Source organism: Felis catus, chromosome A3, assembly GCF_018350175.1.
Source record: "Felis catus isolate Fca126 chromosome A3, F.catus_Fca126_mat1.0, whole genome shotgun sequence".
NCBI lineage: Eukaryota > Metazoa > Chordata > Mammalia > Carnivora > Felidae > Felis > Felis catus.
Window position 1 is genome coordinate 86,656,112 of NC_058370.1, and position 18,968 is coordinate 86,675,079.

At 37.1% G+C, this 18,968-nt stretch overlaps 1 protein-coding gene across 3 annotated transcripts in view; it reads left to right on the top strand.

Annotated features, from left to right (window-relative positions):
- ANXA4 (annexin A4) overlaps positions 1–18,968 on the top strand; it is a 160,855-nt gene that overhangs the window by 1,142 nt on the left and 140,745 nt on the right. The gene's annotated exons all lie outside the window — the stretch shown is intronic.

An 18,968-nucleotide genomic window follows, 5' to 3' on the forward strand; every position in this document is an offset into this window, starting at 1 on the left:
GAAAAGGGTACTCTGGGGGGGGAGTGGAGGCCGGGGGCGGAGATGGTTCTTGTTTTCTCTAACCTGAATATTGAACTGTGCTGTGACTGGGTTGGCAGCAGCGTTGCTGTGCTTTCTCTTTTCCTTCTTCCTCTCCTCCTCCTCCTCCTCCCCCCCTCCTCCTCTTCCTCCTCCTCCTCCTCCCCTTTTCAAGTAGTGCCTTTGCAGTTAAGCTTCCTGTGTAGAGACAGCATTTCTTCTTCCAGAGGGAGTCAATGTTGTCACCTCAGTTCACAAATTCATGCAGCCACCTCCAGGGTGGAATGCAGCACCTGCTAAAACATTCCCTGAAAGGAAGCCCAGGGAGCATTTCTCTGCACTTGCCTTAAAAGGCTAGATTTTGTCTTAAGGAAGTTTGGAATAGACCTTAAAATAGATGGGAAATCTCGTTTGGAATTAGATTCATTGACCTCCATCTTTCTCTACATCTATTGATCTTGACTGACTTTTTAAGTTTATTTATTTATTTTGAGAGAAAGAGTGAGTGTGAGGGCTCTGGAGCAGGGGAGGGGCAGAGAGATGAGAGAGAGAGATAATATTCCAAGCAGGCTCCAAGCCCAGTGTAGATCCCAACGTGGGGCTTTATCTCACTACCGTGAGATCATGACCTGAGCCAAAATCAAGAGTCAGTTGCCCAACTGACTGAGCCACCCAGGTGCCCCTTGACTGACTTTTTTGAAGAAATTCTCTTGGTCCTAGAATCTGTTTCTATCTCACTTTTTACCTTCCTAGACATTCCTGTTACCAGACTAGGCCAGACTTAGGCAAATTCCAACTCTCACTTCTGAGATACAAAAACTTGTTTTTATCTGATAGGATTAAGGTAGCTAACAAGCAGCCATCTGGACCATTTAAGGACGTTTTTAAAGAAGCAAAAGAAAGAAAAAACCATTAGAACACTGGATTTCTTGCTTTCCATTCTCTCAGAGACTAATAGCAATTATAATGATAAAAATACAGTTTTTCATCCTTTACATATAACAAGTTATTTATTGGTAATGTTGAAATAAGGTAGTATTGTTTTACTCATTTTTTTTTAATTTTTTAAATGTTTTTATTTATTTTTGAAGGAGAGAGAGAGAGACAGAGCATGAGCTGGAGAGGAGCAGAGAGAGAGGGAGACACAGAATTCTAAGCAGGCTCCAGGCTCTGAGCTGTCAGCACAGAGCCTGATGGAGGGCTGAAACTCAGGAACTGGGAGATCATGACCTGAGCCAAAGCTGGACACTCAACCGGCTGAGCCACCCAGGCGCCCCTGTTATACTCATTTCATAGATGGGGGAACTGAAGCATAGAGATAAACGACATGCCCAAAGTCACACAGATAGTGACTGGCAAAGCCAGGGCTCAAACCCAAACATTTTGGCTTTAGAGCCCAGTGCTTAACTAGCTACACTGAACTGTCAACTTAGAAAGAACAACTATAAACTGATTAAAATACTTTAAAATATTTAGAAACATATTTAGAAACAGCAACAGACCAGGAAACAGGGAATCTTTGCCCTCCATAGCTGTGCCCCTAGACCACTTATATCTCTGGACCTATTTTCTCAGCCATAATACCAGTGCTGTCCTGCAACTCTTAGTAATTCTCTTGTTCCTGAGTGTAGAATAATCAGATTTTTTAAAAAATCAAAGATCAACCACGATAATCTCAAACTCCTCCCACACTTACTTTCTGTATAATTTGCCCCACCCTTCCTTGTGTTCCTTCCTATTCATCTTTTCATGTATATTGTCACCTCAATTACTAAAAGTCAGAGAGCAGTCTTCTACTTATCTCCAGTTATCTCCTCGAACACTCAATACAGTAGTTTGTATCCTTACCAGTTCTTAAATAAGCCAAGTAATTGACTTCAAATGAAATGTGACATGGAAGAGAGCAATCTGATTAAGGTAGAAAAAATTGATTTGAAGTAGTCTGAACTAGGTAAGCTTGAACTCAGTCCAGGAGATACTATGGATAAATAATCAAAAAGAAGAGGGAAAGAGACATTACCGTGTATTTTCCATATGCTAGTTACTGTATTAAGCACTTAAAATATTATCTTGTTTAATCCTCATGTATGCATCTCTGTGAGGTAGATACTATTACCTATTATTAAAGTAGATACTATTATACTATTATCCCCAGTTTTATAGATGAATGGTGAAGATTTTATTAGTAGCAGAGGGATGTGTATGGTTTGTGAGGTTTGCAGAAAATTATTTGTTCTGTGATGTGGCTAACTCATGTCACAGTAAACCCAGTTATGGCAAATGTGTGGTGCATCCTTAGAGGAAATCAAAGGGAAGGGGACCAACATGAATTAACTACCTTAGCTAAGGCCCCCACTGTGTTGGATATTTAATTATATCATATCATAATACACCTATGAGGTGTTCATTGCTTTTATTTTGTCAATGTGGAAACAGGCTCAGTGGGGTTAATGTATGTCAACTGTTGCTACATAGAGCCTATAAAGGGCAGAGGCAGAATCAAAACCTGACTCACCTCAAAACCTTTGTAATTTTCACTATACCCTGTAGCCATTCTATATTGCCAGCTTTTAGTCCAATGGAATTTATTAGAAATGCAGATTATCAGGCCCTACTCAGATCATTAACTGATTATTAAATAATGAACTAATCTAATGCATCACTTAAGGGAAAGAACCATATACGTTTTTCTCCACTTTTGGTTTAACATTTTTAAAAACTTTTTAAAATTTAAATGTTTGTCCTGTTCAACTGAAGTATAATTGACGTATTTATCATCATTGTCTTTTCTCCAGCACTAAAAATGATACACAGGGATACAGTTTTCAGAAATTCATTTTCAGCAATTCCTTAATGCCTAATATGAGAGCAGAGGGTTAAAAGTGAATAAAATATAATCCTCACTTTCAAGGAATTTCAAATATCCTGTAAAATTAAGTGTATTAAAATGATAGAGGGAACTAACTCTGGTAAGAAAGGCACAATCAGAGTAAAAACAGCTAGAATATATTTATGTAGGGACAGGGGCAGTAATCCCCTTTCACCAACCATCCAGGTGATTCTGATTCATATTCAAGTTTGAGAACCACTGTTTAGCAGAAGGGAAATTATGACAACCATCTTCCTCCTTTGAAAAGGACATTCATTGTTTTTTGTTTTCTGGTTAGAAAAGTAATTACATAATCATTGAAGAAAGTAAGTCAGCTCAGAATAAAAATCACTCAGATAACTGCTATTGACTTTTTTTTTTTTTTTGCATTGACTGATTTCGTGAAGCTCAAATTTTTCAGGGACTTTTCAACATATCCAGTCCAACAGCCTATTGGAGGTCTTAATCCCCTTTCTCTTTTTAGTTGCCCTATAAATCTTTCAGCTATTCCTCCTGCTGTGTTTTGCTACTTACTGTTACTGCAGAACTTTGAATGTGCCTCCATTATAGCCCAAATCAGTTTGTACTGTCATTGTTGGTTAGCCTGTTTATCCCTTCAGGATTATATTACACTCATCTTTCTTTTTTTTTTTTTTTTTTAGATTTTTTTAAAAATGTTTACTTATTTTTGAGAGAGCGAGAGAGAGACAGAGAGAGAGCAGGGGAGGGGCAGAGAGAGGGAGACACAGAATCTGAAGCAGGCACCAGGCTTGAACTGTCAGCATAGAGCCCAATGTGAGACTGGAACTCATGAACCCCAAGATCACGACCTGAGCCAAAGTCAGAAGCTTAACCGACTAAGCCACCCAGGCGCCCCCACACTCATCTTTCTGTCCTAAGCAATGGACTCACACATACGTAGCAAATGTTTAATAAATATTTTGAACAAATGAATTAGTAACTCAATGGAAAAAAATCTATCAAAATACTGAAATGTATTTGATGCTTCTTAGCAGCGTCCTAATTAGATTTGAGCTCTAATAGTCTAACCACAGAAATGTTCTTTTAGAAGAATTTTTTCTAAAATTTTCTAGACCTGAAAGTCCACGTTTAAGATCAGTAAATCTCAGAGGATTAATAAAGAAAATGTATGGGTTATTCAGTCCTCCCTAACAACGTAAAAGGCACCTGAGACATTCTAGGTCACTCATGTTTCTACTTTCTCCAGCAGTTTATTTCGATGTCATTAGTTTAATATCAATTTACCTTGAATTTTCATTCTCCTCCAGCAACTACTGCATTTTTCTGCACCTCTTTCCAACAAAGTACATCAGTGCAACTGTCTATCCTTGCCATCTCTACCAATTCTCATTACTACGTCCAATAAGCAGTTCTCAGTCCCTTTTTAAAGAATTCATTTTATTTAAGGGCGCCTGGATGGCTCAGTCAGTTAAGCGGCCAACTCTTAATCTCAGCTCAGGTGTTGATCTTAGGGTTGTGAGTTCAAGCTTCGTGTTAGGAATCTATGCTGGGTGTGAAGCCTACTTAAAAAAAAATAAAAATAATTTTAAAAATAAAAAATAAATAAAAACTCATTTCAATTTATTTAAACAGACAAAAAACCCAGTTCACCCATTTCTCCCACCCATCACCCCCTGCCTCTGGCAACCATCAATCTGTTATCTTACCTATGAGCTTAAAATATATGTTTTTTAGATTCCACATGTAAGAAAGATCATATGGTATTTTGTTTTGTCAGACTTATTTCACTTAGCATAATGCCCTCGAGGTCCATCCATGTTGTTGCAAATGGCGAGATCTCATTCTTTTCTATGGATGAATAATATTCCATTGTATATATACCACAATTTCTTTATTCATTTTCCACTGATGGACACTTAGGTTTCCATATCTTGGCTATTGTAAATAATGCCATAATGAACATGGGAGTGCAGATCTTTTTGAATTAGTGGTTTTGTTACCTTTGGATAAATACGCAGAGGCAAAATTGCTGGGTCATGTGGTATTTCTATTTTAATATTTTTGAGGAACCTCCGCACTATTATCCATAGTGTCTACACCAACTTACATTCCCACCAGCAGTGCGTAAGTGTTCCTTTTTCTCTACATCCTCACCAACATTTGTTATTTCTTGTCTTTTTGATATTAGACATTCTAACAGGTGTGAGGTGATACCTCATTGTGGTTTTAATTTGCATTTCTCAGATGATTAATAATATAGATCATCTTGGGGCATCTGGGTGGCTCAGTCAGTTAAGCATCTAACTGAGGCTCAGGTCATGATCTCATAGTTCATGAGTTTGAGTCCTGCATAGGATGAGCTTGAGCCCCACATCGGGTGAGCGTGAGCCCCACTTTGGGTGAGCCCTGCTCTCTCTTTCTCCCTCCCCTCTCTTTCTTTCACCTGGAGGATTCTCTCTCTCTCTCTCTCTCTCCCTCTCCCTCTCCCTCTCCCTCTCCCTCTCTCCTCCTTCCCCTCTCCCTCTCCCTCTCCCTCTCCCTCTCCCTCTCTCCTCCTTCCCCTCTCCCCCTCTCTCTCCCTCTCACTCATTTGCTCCCTCTGTCTCTCTCAGGAAAAATAATAATAATAATATAGAGCATTTTTTTATGTACCTATTGGTTATCTGTATGGTGTGGGTTTTTTGGAAAAATGTTCAGATCTTCTGCCCATCTTTTAATTGGATTGTTTGAGGGTTTTTTTTTTCTTTTGGTTGTTGTTGTTTTTTTGATTTTTGTTTGTTTGTTTTTTGCTACTGAATTGTATGAGTTCTTTATGTTGTGGGTATTAGCCTAGTATCAGATATATGATTTGCAAATATTTTTGCCCATTCAGAAGGTTGCCTTTTCATTTTGTTGATGATTTCCTTTGCTGTGCAGAAGCTTTTTAGTTTGGTGTTTATTTTTGCTCTTGTTACTTTTGGTGTCAGATTTTTTAAAAAATCACCTCCAAGATCTATGTCAAGGAGCTTATTACCTCTGTTTTCTTCTAGTTTTATGGTTTCAGGTTCAAGTCTTTAATCCATTTTGAGGTAATTTTTGTGTATGATGTAAGATAGTGTTCCAGTTTCATTCCTGCATTCTTAGGCATGTTTTTCCAACACTATTTATTGAAGAGAGTTTTTTCCCCATTGCATATTCTTGGCTTCTTTGTATTAAATTAATTGGCCATATGTGCATGGGTTTATTTCTGGGCTCGCTGTTCTGTTCCAGTGATATGTTTGTTTTAGCTCAATACCATACTGTTTTAATTAGTATAGTTTTGTAACATAGTTTGAAATTAGGGGGCGTGATGCTTTTGTTCTTCTTTCTCAAGATTGCTTTGGCTATTTGGGGTCTTATATGGTTCCAAACAAATTTTAGGATTTTTTTTCTATTTCTGTGAAATATGCCATTGATATTTTGATAGTGATTGTCCTGAATCTGCAGATTGCTTTGAGTAGTATAAATATTTTAACAATGTTAATTCTTCCAATCCATGAGCATGAAATATCTTTCCATTTATTTCTGCTATGACATTTTGATCAATTTCCTTTTAGAATTTTTTTCTGTACATAAATACAGTTGGGTTTTGTTTGTTTTTTTGCCATATTGAATCCCATTGCATATTTGACATATTCTGTTTTTTCATTTAATAGTTTCTCACTTCATTATATATTCCCCAGAAACATTATTTTTAATGAATGCTTAATGATCAGTCTTTACTATTGAATATTGTTTTATTTTCAAATTTTTACTATTTTATGTATATATTATATATATGTATATTACATTTACATATAATATTATATATATTTATATATATGTATTTAATTATGTTTCCTCCAGGAAAATTATACTGATTTGCTCTCTACTCTTTGATTCAGTTAATATATATTAAACACTTACCATGGGTTCTACCCCAGAAATTTTATTGCAATGAACAAAATTCACTCCTTGACCTCAAGGAACTTTTGGTCTGAAAAGAAGACATTGAATCAAGGGACATTGAATACCCTTGCAAAACACTGAATTTGTACAGTTAAAAGAGAAATCTATCCCATTTTGATAGGTAGAGATGGTGCTCATTGTTTTAATTGCCATTGTTTAAGTTAGTGAGCTTGGACACTTTTTCATTGACAGGGACTCTCTCTCTCTCTTTTTTTTTTTTTTTTTTAATGTTTATTTATTTTGAGGGAGAGAGACAGGGTGTGAGCAGGGGAGGGGCAGAGAGAGAGGGAGACACAGAATCCGAAGAAGGCTCCAGGCTCCGACTGTCAGCACAGAGCCAGATGTGGGGCTCAAACTCGCCAATCGCGAGATCACGACCTGAGCCAAAGTCAGACACTTAACGGACTGAGCCACCCAGGCACCCCAGGGACTCTCTCTTTAACCAAACTTAAGCCAAGTTCCTCTGAGTCCTCTTTTTGACTAGATCTCGACCTTGGGCTCTGTGCTTGGCCCACTTAGTCCAGATTTAGCAAGAACCCTGCTGAGTCAGTTTAGAAAAACTCCCCCACCCTTGATATCTGATCAGATTTCTCATCCCACACTCTCCATATCTTATCATCTTGGCCTGCCTTCAGTAAGAATCCTATTGAGTCTGTCTAGCAAGAATCCCCCTAACCTTGATGTTTCTCCTCATAGTAATTTTCTATCCACTGACCCCTACCCTTGACTATAATAAATCTATACCTCTCCTGGTTGAATTTGGACTTGAGCTCCATCTCTCTCCCCTACTACAAAACCCTTATTGCAATAGTCCCTCCTGAATAAAATCTTCCTTACTGTCTTTGACAAGCATCATGAAAGTTTTTTCTTTAACACCATATTCATTCATCAGTTGTTTAGTTAAGTACCTGTTACATGCTAGGAGTTGGAAACATGATGATAAATAAGGTAAATATATCCCTTCCCTTACAGAATTTATAGTCTAATACTCACTGGATGTGTATATTTCTTCATTTTAAAATTAAATCCTTTTCCATTTTTCTATTGGAGCATTTCTTCTGAATAGTTGATTTGAAAATGTTCTTTATGTATTCAATTCAATCAGTTTACTCAATGTTGAGCTACTCCAGTGTACAAGGCACTGTTCTAGGTTTAGAGAGGATGATAGGGTACAAGATAAACAAGGTTTCTTCTTGTAAGAGAGTTTACATTGGGTCTGGGTGAGAAGAACACAATAAGCAAACAAGTCAAGGAAAATGTTAGATAGGATTGAATGCCATACAGATAATTAGACTAGGGTGATGTGATAGAGTGTCTGAATGACTACTTCAAATTGGATGTTCAACTCTTTATATATTAAAAAAAAATTTTTTTTTGTTAATGTTTATTTATTTTTGAGAGAAAGAGAGACAGAGCATGAGCAGGAGAGGGGCAGAATCCCTCCCCTGAGAGAGAGGGAGACAGAATCCAAAACAGGCTCAAGGCTCTGAGCTGTCAGCATAAAGCCAGACGCAGGGCTGGAACCCACAAACCTTGAGATCATGACCTGACCTGAAGTCAGACATTTAACCAACTGAGCTACCCAGGCGCCCCTCACCTTTTTATATATTAACAACATTAATTAAAACCCACTTCACATAAATGGGAAACCTTTTTCCCCAATTTGATCATAGGCTTTTTTTTTTTTATAAGTTAAGACTTCTTCTAGTTATAATACATAATCATTTTGTAAAATGATTGGAAATACAGAAAAGCAGAAAGAGAGGCGCCTGGGTGGCGCAGTCGGTTAAGCGTCCGACTTCGGCTCAGGTCACGATCTCGCGGTCCATGAGTTCGAGCCCCGCGTCGGGCTCTGGGCTGATGGCTCAGAGCCTGGAGCCTGTTTCGGATTCTGTGTCTCCCTCTCTCTCTGCCCCTGCCCCGTTCATGCTCTGTCTCTCTCTGTCCCAAAAATAAATAAACGTTGAAAAAAAAAAAAAAAAAGAAAAGAAAAGCAGAAAGAAGAAAATAAAAATAATTGATCTTATTATTCATAAGTAAACCCTACAAGAGTCAGATGGATATCCTCCTGTCATTTTCAGTATGCATATAAATTACCTATGTACTTGTGTGTTAATAGTTTTGAAAAGAATATACTGCACTACAGCCTGCTTTTTCCACCATGCCAAGGACCTCTAACAGGCACTGAAAAATTTTTAAGTGATAAAATGATAAGCAAAAATAGACATGAGGTTTACATACTTAAAAAATTATAAATTTTTCAGTTTAGCTTAGAGTAGGCAAGAAGATGGTTGGGCTATAAATGTTAATCAAATAAATAAATGTAAAATTTGAAGGTAAAAATTTTATCTCATTAACACTCTATCCTCAGCACGTAAAATAGTTCTAGGGAATCAGTGGTTTATTTTCATTCATTTGTATTTTTCATTCTCATGAGTATAAAAATATTCTGTCTCTTTTTTATTATATCCATTTCTCTTTCCAATTTTGTATGTTTATGTTTTCTCTCATTTAATAATTTATCAGACCAACTGTGTTTTCAAAGAAACTGGTAGATTTTTAAAAATCAGCTATGGAGAGTTTTCTATTTTCTAATTCATTATTTTCTACTTTTATATATGTTTTTCCTTTAGCTTTACTTAGCTTTATTTTGTTATGTTTCTAATTATTCAGATGGATATTTGGTTTATTTCCTTTTTTCTTATTTCAAAATAAAGCCATTATAAGCTCAAAGTTTCGTTCAATCAATATAGCTTTCATGTGTCACAGAAGTTTTCACTTGTCTCTCATCAAATAAGTTCTAGATACTCTGACGGTGCCTGGACAGTGCCTGAGCCCCACATTAGATGTAGAGATTACTTAAAAAAAAAAAAATGTTAAAAAATAACACCACACAAACACACACACACACACACACACACACACACACACACACACACACACACACACACAAGAAACCTGTGGATGTGTCTTTGTTGCCCTTACAAGTTAGGGAGAAGATACATTGGTTAACTATAGAATTCCTGAACATATTTTTTTCCTTCAAATCTTTAGAAATTTCCCCATTGTCCTCTAATGTTTATTGTTACAGAAAAGTCTAAAACCTTCCCTTTTTTTGTTCCTTTATAGTAAATTTTACTGTGGGTTTCTTTATCCTTAAAATTCAAAACTTACAGGAGTAGGTCTAGGTAGTAGTTTCTTTTAATTAACCATGCCTATAGATTCAGGTGTTTTTTTCTCCTTAAGGAAGTTGTGTTCTATTATATATTAAAATACAATCTTTGATTATTTGCTTTAATTTTTTTAAGTTTTTATTTATATCAAAGTTATATTTGTCATAGTTTAAAGAGTCAAAGAGTTCCCTCTGGTTTGTTGTAAAAAACAGGAGTCCCCCATTCCCTTCCCTCCTATTTCTCCCTTCCAGGAAGTAATTATTCTCACCTCTCTTGGCTGATTGTTTTGGTGTTTGTATTTAAATAATATGCCTTTATTGCCACATTTAGATTTTTTAACTTTTTGTCATAATCTATTAATTTCCCACTATGGTAGAAAATAACTTTCCTTCCTTTTTTCTCCAGCATCCACCACATTCAATTACTGTTCCCATGTCCATCTTGCAATATGGCTATATCATAATTATGGTTAGATTAGTAGTCCGTGTTTACATTATCATTAATAAATAAACATTATTCACAGCTGAGCCACAGGGTATGATTATTTCTTTTCTTTTGTCATATAATGTTTTGGTTTTCCTGGAGTCAATAACTGTCTTCTTTTTTCATTTTCTTAGTTTTCTATATAGTTTTTACTAATTCAACTCCGAACTCTTACCCAGCTGTCAAGATGATCATTCACTTTAGGTGTCCTATCAATTTCATCTTTCTATATATTTCTAGGAGTCTTCTGACTGCTTTAGTTTGGCCTGCTTGCCTTCTGAGCCTGATAGGCAGTTGACATCCTATGATTTTCCTTCACCATCATCTTGGGAATTCCCTTTGCCCTCCTCCCATGCTGGAACCTCTGTTTTCTGTATCCTGTGTCTTCTTCCTGCTTCATCCTCTCATTCTGATGGAGCATACCCCCAGTACCTTCTCTAGAATAGTGTACAGAAGGTAAATTTTTGGAAAAATACTATGTTTGACATGTTTTTATTCTACTCTGACATCTAATTATTTGGTTAATATACAATTCTCAGACAGAAACAATTTTTTGCAGAATTTTTAAGGCATCACTCTGTTATCTTCTAGCTTTCAGGGTTGTTCTTAGGCAGTATAAAGCCATTCTGATAACTGATTCTTTGTATGTGAATCTTCCGCTCTCTCCCTCTCTCTCTCTCTTTCTTTCTTTCTTTCTTTCTTTCTTTCTTTCTTTCTTTCTTTCTTTCTTTCTTTCTTTCTTTTTTTCTCACTGCCTATAGGATTTTCTATTTGTCCCCAGTATTATTCTAGAAATACATAACCTGCAGTTTTGGAAATTTTTCTTAAATTATTTCACTGATGATTTTTACTCATCTCTTTTTTTCTTTTTTCTTTCTTTTTTTTTTTATTTTCTCCTCAATTTTCTATCTTTCTGTTTAAAAAGATTTTTTTTTTTTTGGTGGGGCACCTGGGTGGCTCAGTCAGTTAAGTGTCCAACTCTTGGTTTCAGCTCAGGTCATGATCTCATGGTTCATGATTTCGAGCCCCACATCAGTCTCTCTACCGAGAGTGAAGATCCTGCTTGGGATTCTCTCCCTCTCTCTGCCCCTCCCCCACACACTCTCTCTCTCTCAGAATAAATAAACTTAAAAAATAAAAATATTTTTGTTTGTTTTATTTTACTTGTAGAATAAGTTCTCACCTTTACCTTCCAGTTCTTCCATAGAATATTTGAGATATTTATCATATTTTTAATTTTAAGAACTCTTTCTTATTCTTTTCTTTTTTATATGATTCTGTTCTTATTTCATGAATATAATATCTCCTTGAGGATTAATGATTTTTGTTAGTTTATTTTCTTTTCCTTAGGTGGTCGCTTAGAGAAAGATCCTTGCCTTTATTTATTTAGCTGACTTGGTCTCTTTATTTCATATCATGATTTTGCCTAACATGTGATAAACCTTGACTGTGTATTCAAATTTAAGACTGGGGATTTGATAAGCTGACTGGAAACTGAGTGCTTAGATAGGATTTGTTGACTGTAATCAACACTACAGGGTAGCTCTAAAGTTCATTTCTTTAGACCTAAGCTGGTCAGATATCCCCAGAAAAAATGCTTCTAATATACTGCCTGGAGGCAAAGACCAAGTCATCTGTGTTAGAGAACCCGGTCAGGGGAGAGACTGAGAGGAGCCAGAATGCAGCGTACAGTTGCTTAATCTCAGCATCAGTGCTGTGCTTTGGTTTGTCAGAGGAGAGCTCCTCTGTTTTACTCTTTTCAGAGAAAAACTGTTAGTCTTTTACCAGGACTGGAGAGGGCAGTCACCTGGCCACTCAAAGGCAGGGGGAAGATCCAGACTGCTTCTTAAACTTTCAACCAGTTCTTCCACAGGTATCTTTTACAGCCAACTCCAGAGTCTTTTGGAGACTCGGTAGTATACATAAAGTTTATTGTCAGCTTTCTCCACTGCTGCCTTTGGAGGTACTCTTCTCTGGTCTGCTAAATATTTGCTACTCTTTTATTCTCTCAAAAGTTTAGTGCTGTTGTCCCCTGTACTTTTTTGTCTTGCTTTTATGGGTTTATGCCCCTAAAATCTCATATTTTCTTTGCAACGACTGTGTACATGTCAGATTTCCATTCTCTGTCCTTTTGAGTCCGTGATCTCATCTCTCATCAGTGTCATGCCTTTGTTCATTTCCTCTACTTTCTCAAGTTTGCCCAACATACCATTCAGCTTGTTATTGCTTCTAATGTAGCTTTAAATTGTACATTTTAGTTTCCTTATAGGTTCCCCTTACCTTATCTGCCTTCCTTTGATTCTTACCTACCTGACTCCCAGCTCCCCCTTTTCATGTCCATTTGTATGTTTGATCTATTATCTCCTTTTTGTGTGTGTCCACTTCTTTTGAATTTTTATTACAAATATAAAGTCGATGCTTTTTTAAGAAATTGCTTGTAGTAAATCTTGTTCAAAAGGTAGCCTTCTACATCTTGAGTGCTGAATTTTCCTTTTTTATGTGGTAGAATCCTTTCATAAACCTATCAGAGTTTTTTTTTCCTGTTTAGTTATCCTTAGATAAGCAATGTTATTATGAGTCTTAATCTTTTTCTGAGTCGCTTAAGGTTGTTGGGTGAAGCTAATGGCCATCTACCCGGATGCCTTCTTAAATTGGGACTCAGCCTTTTCACTTTGGAAATGTGTTGCATTGACTTAAACAGGCACATTAAAGAATTGAACTAAGATGTACTCGTTATAAGTGATATAAAATGTAAACTGAAGTTCCTGAATTGGTCAGGGATGAATGTCCCTGGCCCATCCTTAGTGAGGCATGTATTCTTGAGATCTCTTTGCCATCAGTCCATATCCTCTTAGTTAGACTTTGAAGGTGAATGGTCTATGTCTAGGGAACAATAGGAAGCTACCCCTCATCCACATGGGCATTAAATCTAGGACTCTGGTCTAAATGCTTGAGCACTATTTGCCTGAATACTCATTGAACACCAGCATTAAGGATGTACTCCTAGGCATCTTATTCTGACTGCTTAGAATTGTGATACTGAAAGTGTGGTCTGTACACTAGTGCCACCCCTTTAACCCTTCCTGGTGGGTCCACAATGAGATAAGCCCAGGAATTGATAATCAACACTTATAATATATACATTACACATAATTTACAATATCACCAATGTACATCACCAACACTTTGGAGATGAAAGGGGATATGATTCTGCATCCCCAGTTCTAGTATGTGGTTTTTTTCCCCCACACCACTAATTCTCTGACACCAGCTGGGTATCCTACAGTTTTACTCAGTTCTGATCCTATTTACCTAGAGATAGCATCGGGTCCCACAGGTTATGGGCTCAGTCCTACAAGACTGCCCACCCCTTCAGATGCCAGTCACAAGCCGGGTTGCCCCCTGTGCATATGACTGACTGATTATAAATCGGAGGTTACAAAGACCCCCCTCCTTGGTTCCATTAGTATGTTACATGGGCTCACAGAACTCAGAGAAACATTTTACTTTCAAGATCACCATTTATCGTAAAAGGATATAATTCCAGAATAGTGAGATGGAAAAGATGTGTAGGGCAAGGTACATGGGAAGGGGCACAGAGCTTCCATGTTCTCTCAGAGTCGTTCTCATGGCATCTCCGCATGCTTACCAATATACAATCTCTCTAAAGCCCGTCCAATTGGGTTTTTATGGAGGCTTTATTACATAGGCATGATTGATTAAATCATTGGCCAATGGCAATTATTCAACCTCTGGCCCTGAGCCTATCCCAGGAGGTAAGGGGAGGAGGGTACTGAAAATCCCAACCTTTCAGTCACACGGTTGGTTCCCCTGGCAACCAGCCCCAGTCTTTAGGTGCTTTCCAAAAGTCACTTTACTGACAGAAACTCAGGTGTGGTTGAAAAGGAGTTGTTAGGAATAAAGACACCTTTATCACTCCTATCACTTTGGAAATTCCAAGGGTTTTAGGAGCTCTGTGGCAGAAGCAGGGATGAAACCCAAATACATATTTCTTATTATAAACCACAGTATCACAGGGGACGATTAATACTTATGCCAGAACAGTAGATATCATTTGTGCTTTCCACGCAAACTGGAATATGGTTTCTTCATCCTTAGATTTTACTAGTGGTGGAGCCCTGTGGACACATCTATCAAATGACCTCCTGAGTCTGTCTTCTCCTGAGTGTAATATACCCTAATTCCGAAATGCCAGACCCCACACACTGATAATATAGCCCCACAATTACACTTAAACCCCTTGTGCCTACCACTTCTTAAACCATTCCTGGAAACTGACTTGATTGGACACTCGGCCTTGCCCACCTGACCCAAGGAGAGATTTTCTGCAGTGACTGTCTTTCCCCAAGAGGTATCTTTGAGGCTCTAGTCCTTAGCCATACCTCAATGAGGAGTCTTAATATATCATTCAAGGTCATGACCTTTGAATAAACCATTGAATGCTGCATTGACCTCAATTCAAGTGCTTCTCAGCAAATATTTTCCAAATAGTTCCTTTTGGACTTGGTATAACAAGAGAGCAGATTAGACCATGTTGAAATCTACAGTCTTTCAGCTGGGCCTCTGCTAGGAATATCTGTGAAATATCATGCAGTACTTGAGAATTATTACAATGTTCTTCAAATGTTTTCACTGACATAATCACTAATTTCATTTATTTATTTTTTTTTAACATTTATTCATTTTTTAAAAAATTTACATCCAAGTTAGTTAGCATGTAGTACAACAGTGATCCCAGGAGTAGATTCCTTAATGCCTCTTACCCATTTAGCCCATTCCCCCCTCCCACAACCCCTCCAGTAACCCTCTGTTTTTCTCCATATTTATGAGTCTCTTATGTTTTGTCCCCCTCCCTGTTTTTATATTCTTTTTGTTTCCCTTCCCTTATGTTCATCTGTTTTGTCTCTTAAAGTCCTCATATGAGTGAAGTCATATATTTGTCCTTCTCTGACTAATTTCACTTAGCATAATTTCACTTAGGAACCCTCCAGTTCCATCCACGTAGTTGCAAATGGCAAGATTTCACTCTTTCTGATTACCAAGTAATACTCTATTGTATATATATATACCACTTCTTTATCCATTCATCCGCGATGGACATATGGGCTCTTTCCATACTTTGGCTATTGTTGATAACACTGCTATAAACATTGGGGTGCATGTGTCCCTTCGAAACAGCACACCTGTATCCCTTGGATAAATGCCTAGTAGTACAACTGCTGGGTTGTAGGGTAGTTCTAGTTTTCGTTTTTTGAGGAACCTGCATACTGTTTTCCAGAGTGGCTGCACCAGTTTGCATTCCCACCAGCAGTGCGAAAGAGATCCTCTTCCTCCGCATCCTCACCAACATCTGTTGTTGCCCGCGTTGCTATGTTAGCCATTCTGACAGGTGTGAGGTGGTATCTCCTTGTGGTTTTGATTTGTATTTCCCTGATGATGAGTGATGTTGAGCATTTTTTCACGTGTCGGTTGGCCATCTCCATGTTTTCTTTGGAGAAGTGTCTATTCCTGTCTTTGGCCCATTTCTTCACTAGATTATTTGTTCTTCGGGTGTTGAGTTTATAAGTTCTTTATAGATTTTGGATACTAATCCTTTATCTCATATGTCATTGGTAAATATCTTCTCCCATTCCATCGGTTGCCTTTTAGTTTTGCTGATTGTTTCCTTCACTGTGCAGAAGGCTTTTCATTTTGATGAGGTCCCAATAATTCATTTTTGCTTTTGTTTCCCTTGCCTCTGGGGACATGTTGAGTGAGAAGTTGCTGTGGCCGAGGTCAAAGAGATTTTTGCCTGCTTTCTCCTCGAGGATTTTGATGGCTTCCTGTCTTACAGTTAGGTCTTTCATCCATTTTGATTTTATTTTTGTGTGTGGTGTAAGAAAGTGGTCCAGGTTCATTTTTCTGCATGTCGCTGTCCAGTTTTCCCAGCACCATTTGCTGAAGAGACTGTCTTTGTGCCATTGGGTATTCTTTCCTGCCTTGTCAAAGATTAGTTGGCCATGCGTCTGTGGGTCCATTTCTGGGTTCTCTGTTCTGTTCCAATGATCTGAGTGTCTGTTCTTGTGCCAGTACCATACTGTCTTGATGATAACAGCTTTGTAACACAGCTTGAAGTCTGAGATTGTGATGCCTCCAGCCTCAGTTTTCTTTTTCAAGGTTGCTTTGGCTTGGAAATTAGGGATCTTTTCTGGTTCCATACAAATTTTAGGATTGTTTGTTCTAGCTCTGTGAAGAATGCTGGTGTTATTTTGATAGGGGTTGCATAAAATCACCTTTTTTGCACCAAAGATGTCTTCAAGAATTATTTCTTGGGCTCTGGAAATCCCCACCACCACTCCAAAACCCCATCAATTATATTTCACTACAGCAAAATAAACTTAAGTTTTTAATCTCTTATAAGTTGAAATCTCTTAAGTGTTAAAAAATTCTTCTGGTTGGCTTTTCTGTTTATCATGACAATTTTTAGCTTATACAATTGGTTAAAACAACAAATGTAATACAAATTTTAGTAATTTGATAAAAAGCAAAAATATTTTGGGAATGCACTTCTTCACAGAGTAAATGGGCCTTTTAAAATTTAGTTCATTAATTCCATCAGTTCTATGCCTGTTTTTTATTTTTAAGATGCAAGCCCTGGGGAAAATTTTTTTTTTCTTTTTTCTTGAGTAAGCTCCACACTGGGGCTTAGACTCATGACCCTGAGATCAAGACCTGAGCTGAGATCAAGAGCTGGCCACTTAACCAACTGAACCACCCAGGTTCCCCAGAAAAATTTTGTAAATACATAAATGGATGAGACTTGAAGAAATTTTCCTTTAGCCCTATCACTTATTCCTTTGCATTCCTGAGATATTCACACACACAAAATTCAACGGGATCTACTCTCAAAAATTACTTCTAACAATATATCAACTTTAACTTAATTAGTTCTCTTAAAATTTGACCAAAAGCAGAAAAATAGAAATTATCACTTGTAGAAATTCAGTCATTGGAGCCACTTTCTTCCTCCACTTCTGGGAAATAAATAAAAAAGATTTTACCAAGATTTAGCACAGGACTGCTATTTCTTTCCCTTAGAGATATCTTGTTTAACCTAATATTCTCAAAAAGTGTTAAGAAAATAGAAGTAATGTTAATTTCTTTTTTTTCTCTATCCAGAAGTAATATTAATTTCAAAGCACCTTTGCCAATATAATATTTCTTAATAAAATGCTATTTTTATAAGGTGATTTAAATATATTTTTGTTAAAACCATGGATATAAATTTTACTTATTTAATTTATGAAAATATTTGTCACATAATCTAACTAGTGAACTCAGTCCTCTTTGTCAAACCACAAGGTAAGTCAGACTTACTTTGTGAGTCAAGTCTAGCTTCCTTTTCTCCCCAGCTTTATTTTCAATACAAATATGTGTTTAAATGTATCAAAAAAGATTATAAAGCATTGAGAAGTAAATTATAGATAGTATCTAACAATATTACTAAAAGTAATCAAGTTTAAAATAATATAGGTCTACTATAGCTGGCTTTCCATTTTAGGTTAAAACAAGATGAAAAGAATACACTATTTCTTTGTTATTATTTTGAAATAATGAACTAAAATGTGTAGCTAAAATTATAAGTAAGTCTAGTTAACTAACTAGAATTTAAAGTAAAATTTTAAGGAAAAAAATAGACATTAAAAAAATTTCTAATTAAAAAAACTTTTTATTTTAAAAAAAATTTTTTTTTCAACGTTTTTTATTTATTTTTGGGACAGAGAGAGACAGAGCATGAACGGGGGAGGGGCAGAGAGAGAGGGAGACACAGAATCAGAAACAGGCTCCAGGCTCGAGCCATCAGCCCAGAGCCTTGACGCGGGGCTCGAACTCAGGGACTGCGAGATCGTGACCTGGCTGAAGTCGGAGGCTTAACCGACTGCGCCACCCAGGCGCCCCTAAAAAAAACTTTTTAATGTTTATTTTTGAGAGAGACAGAGCATGAGTGGGGGAGGGGCAGAGAGAGAGAGAGAGAGAGAGAGAGAGAGAGAGAGAGAGAGAGAGATACACAGAATCCAAAGCAGGCTCCAGGCTCCAAGCTATCAGCAGAGAGCCTGACGCAGGGCTCTAAATCCCGAACCGCGAGATGATGACCTGAGCTGAAGTCAGACGTTTGACAGACTGAGCCACCCAGGTGCCCCAAAATTTTTAAATTAAAAAAAAATTTTTTTAAGAATTTAAAAAATAAAAATAAAAAATAAAGTTACAAGTAAGTCATTTATTAAGCAAGGGGTAGGATAAGAGGCACTGCATGCATTTTGTTAAATTTGTGGAATGTATGAAATATAAGTGTTTAGCTTTTCAGAATAAGAATCATGTATCAAAATCAGAAATAGCCCTGTTAACTCTTTAGATATCATGTTGAAACTTTGTGTGTATTTAACAAGAGAGAAAGGTTACAAACTAAAAAATTATAG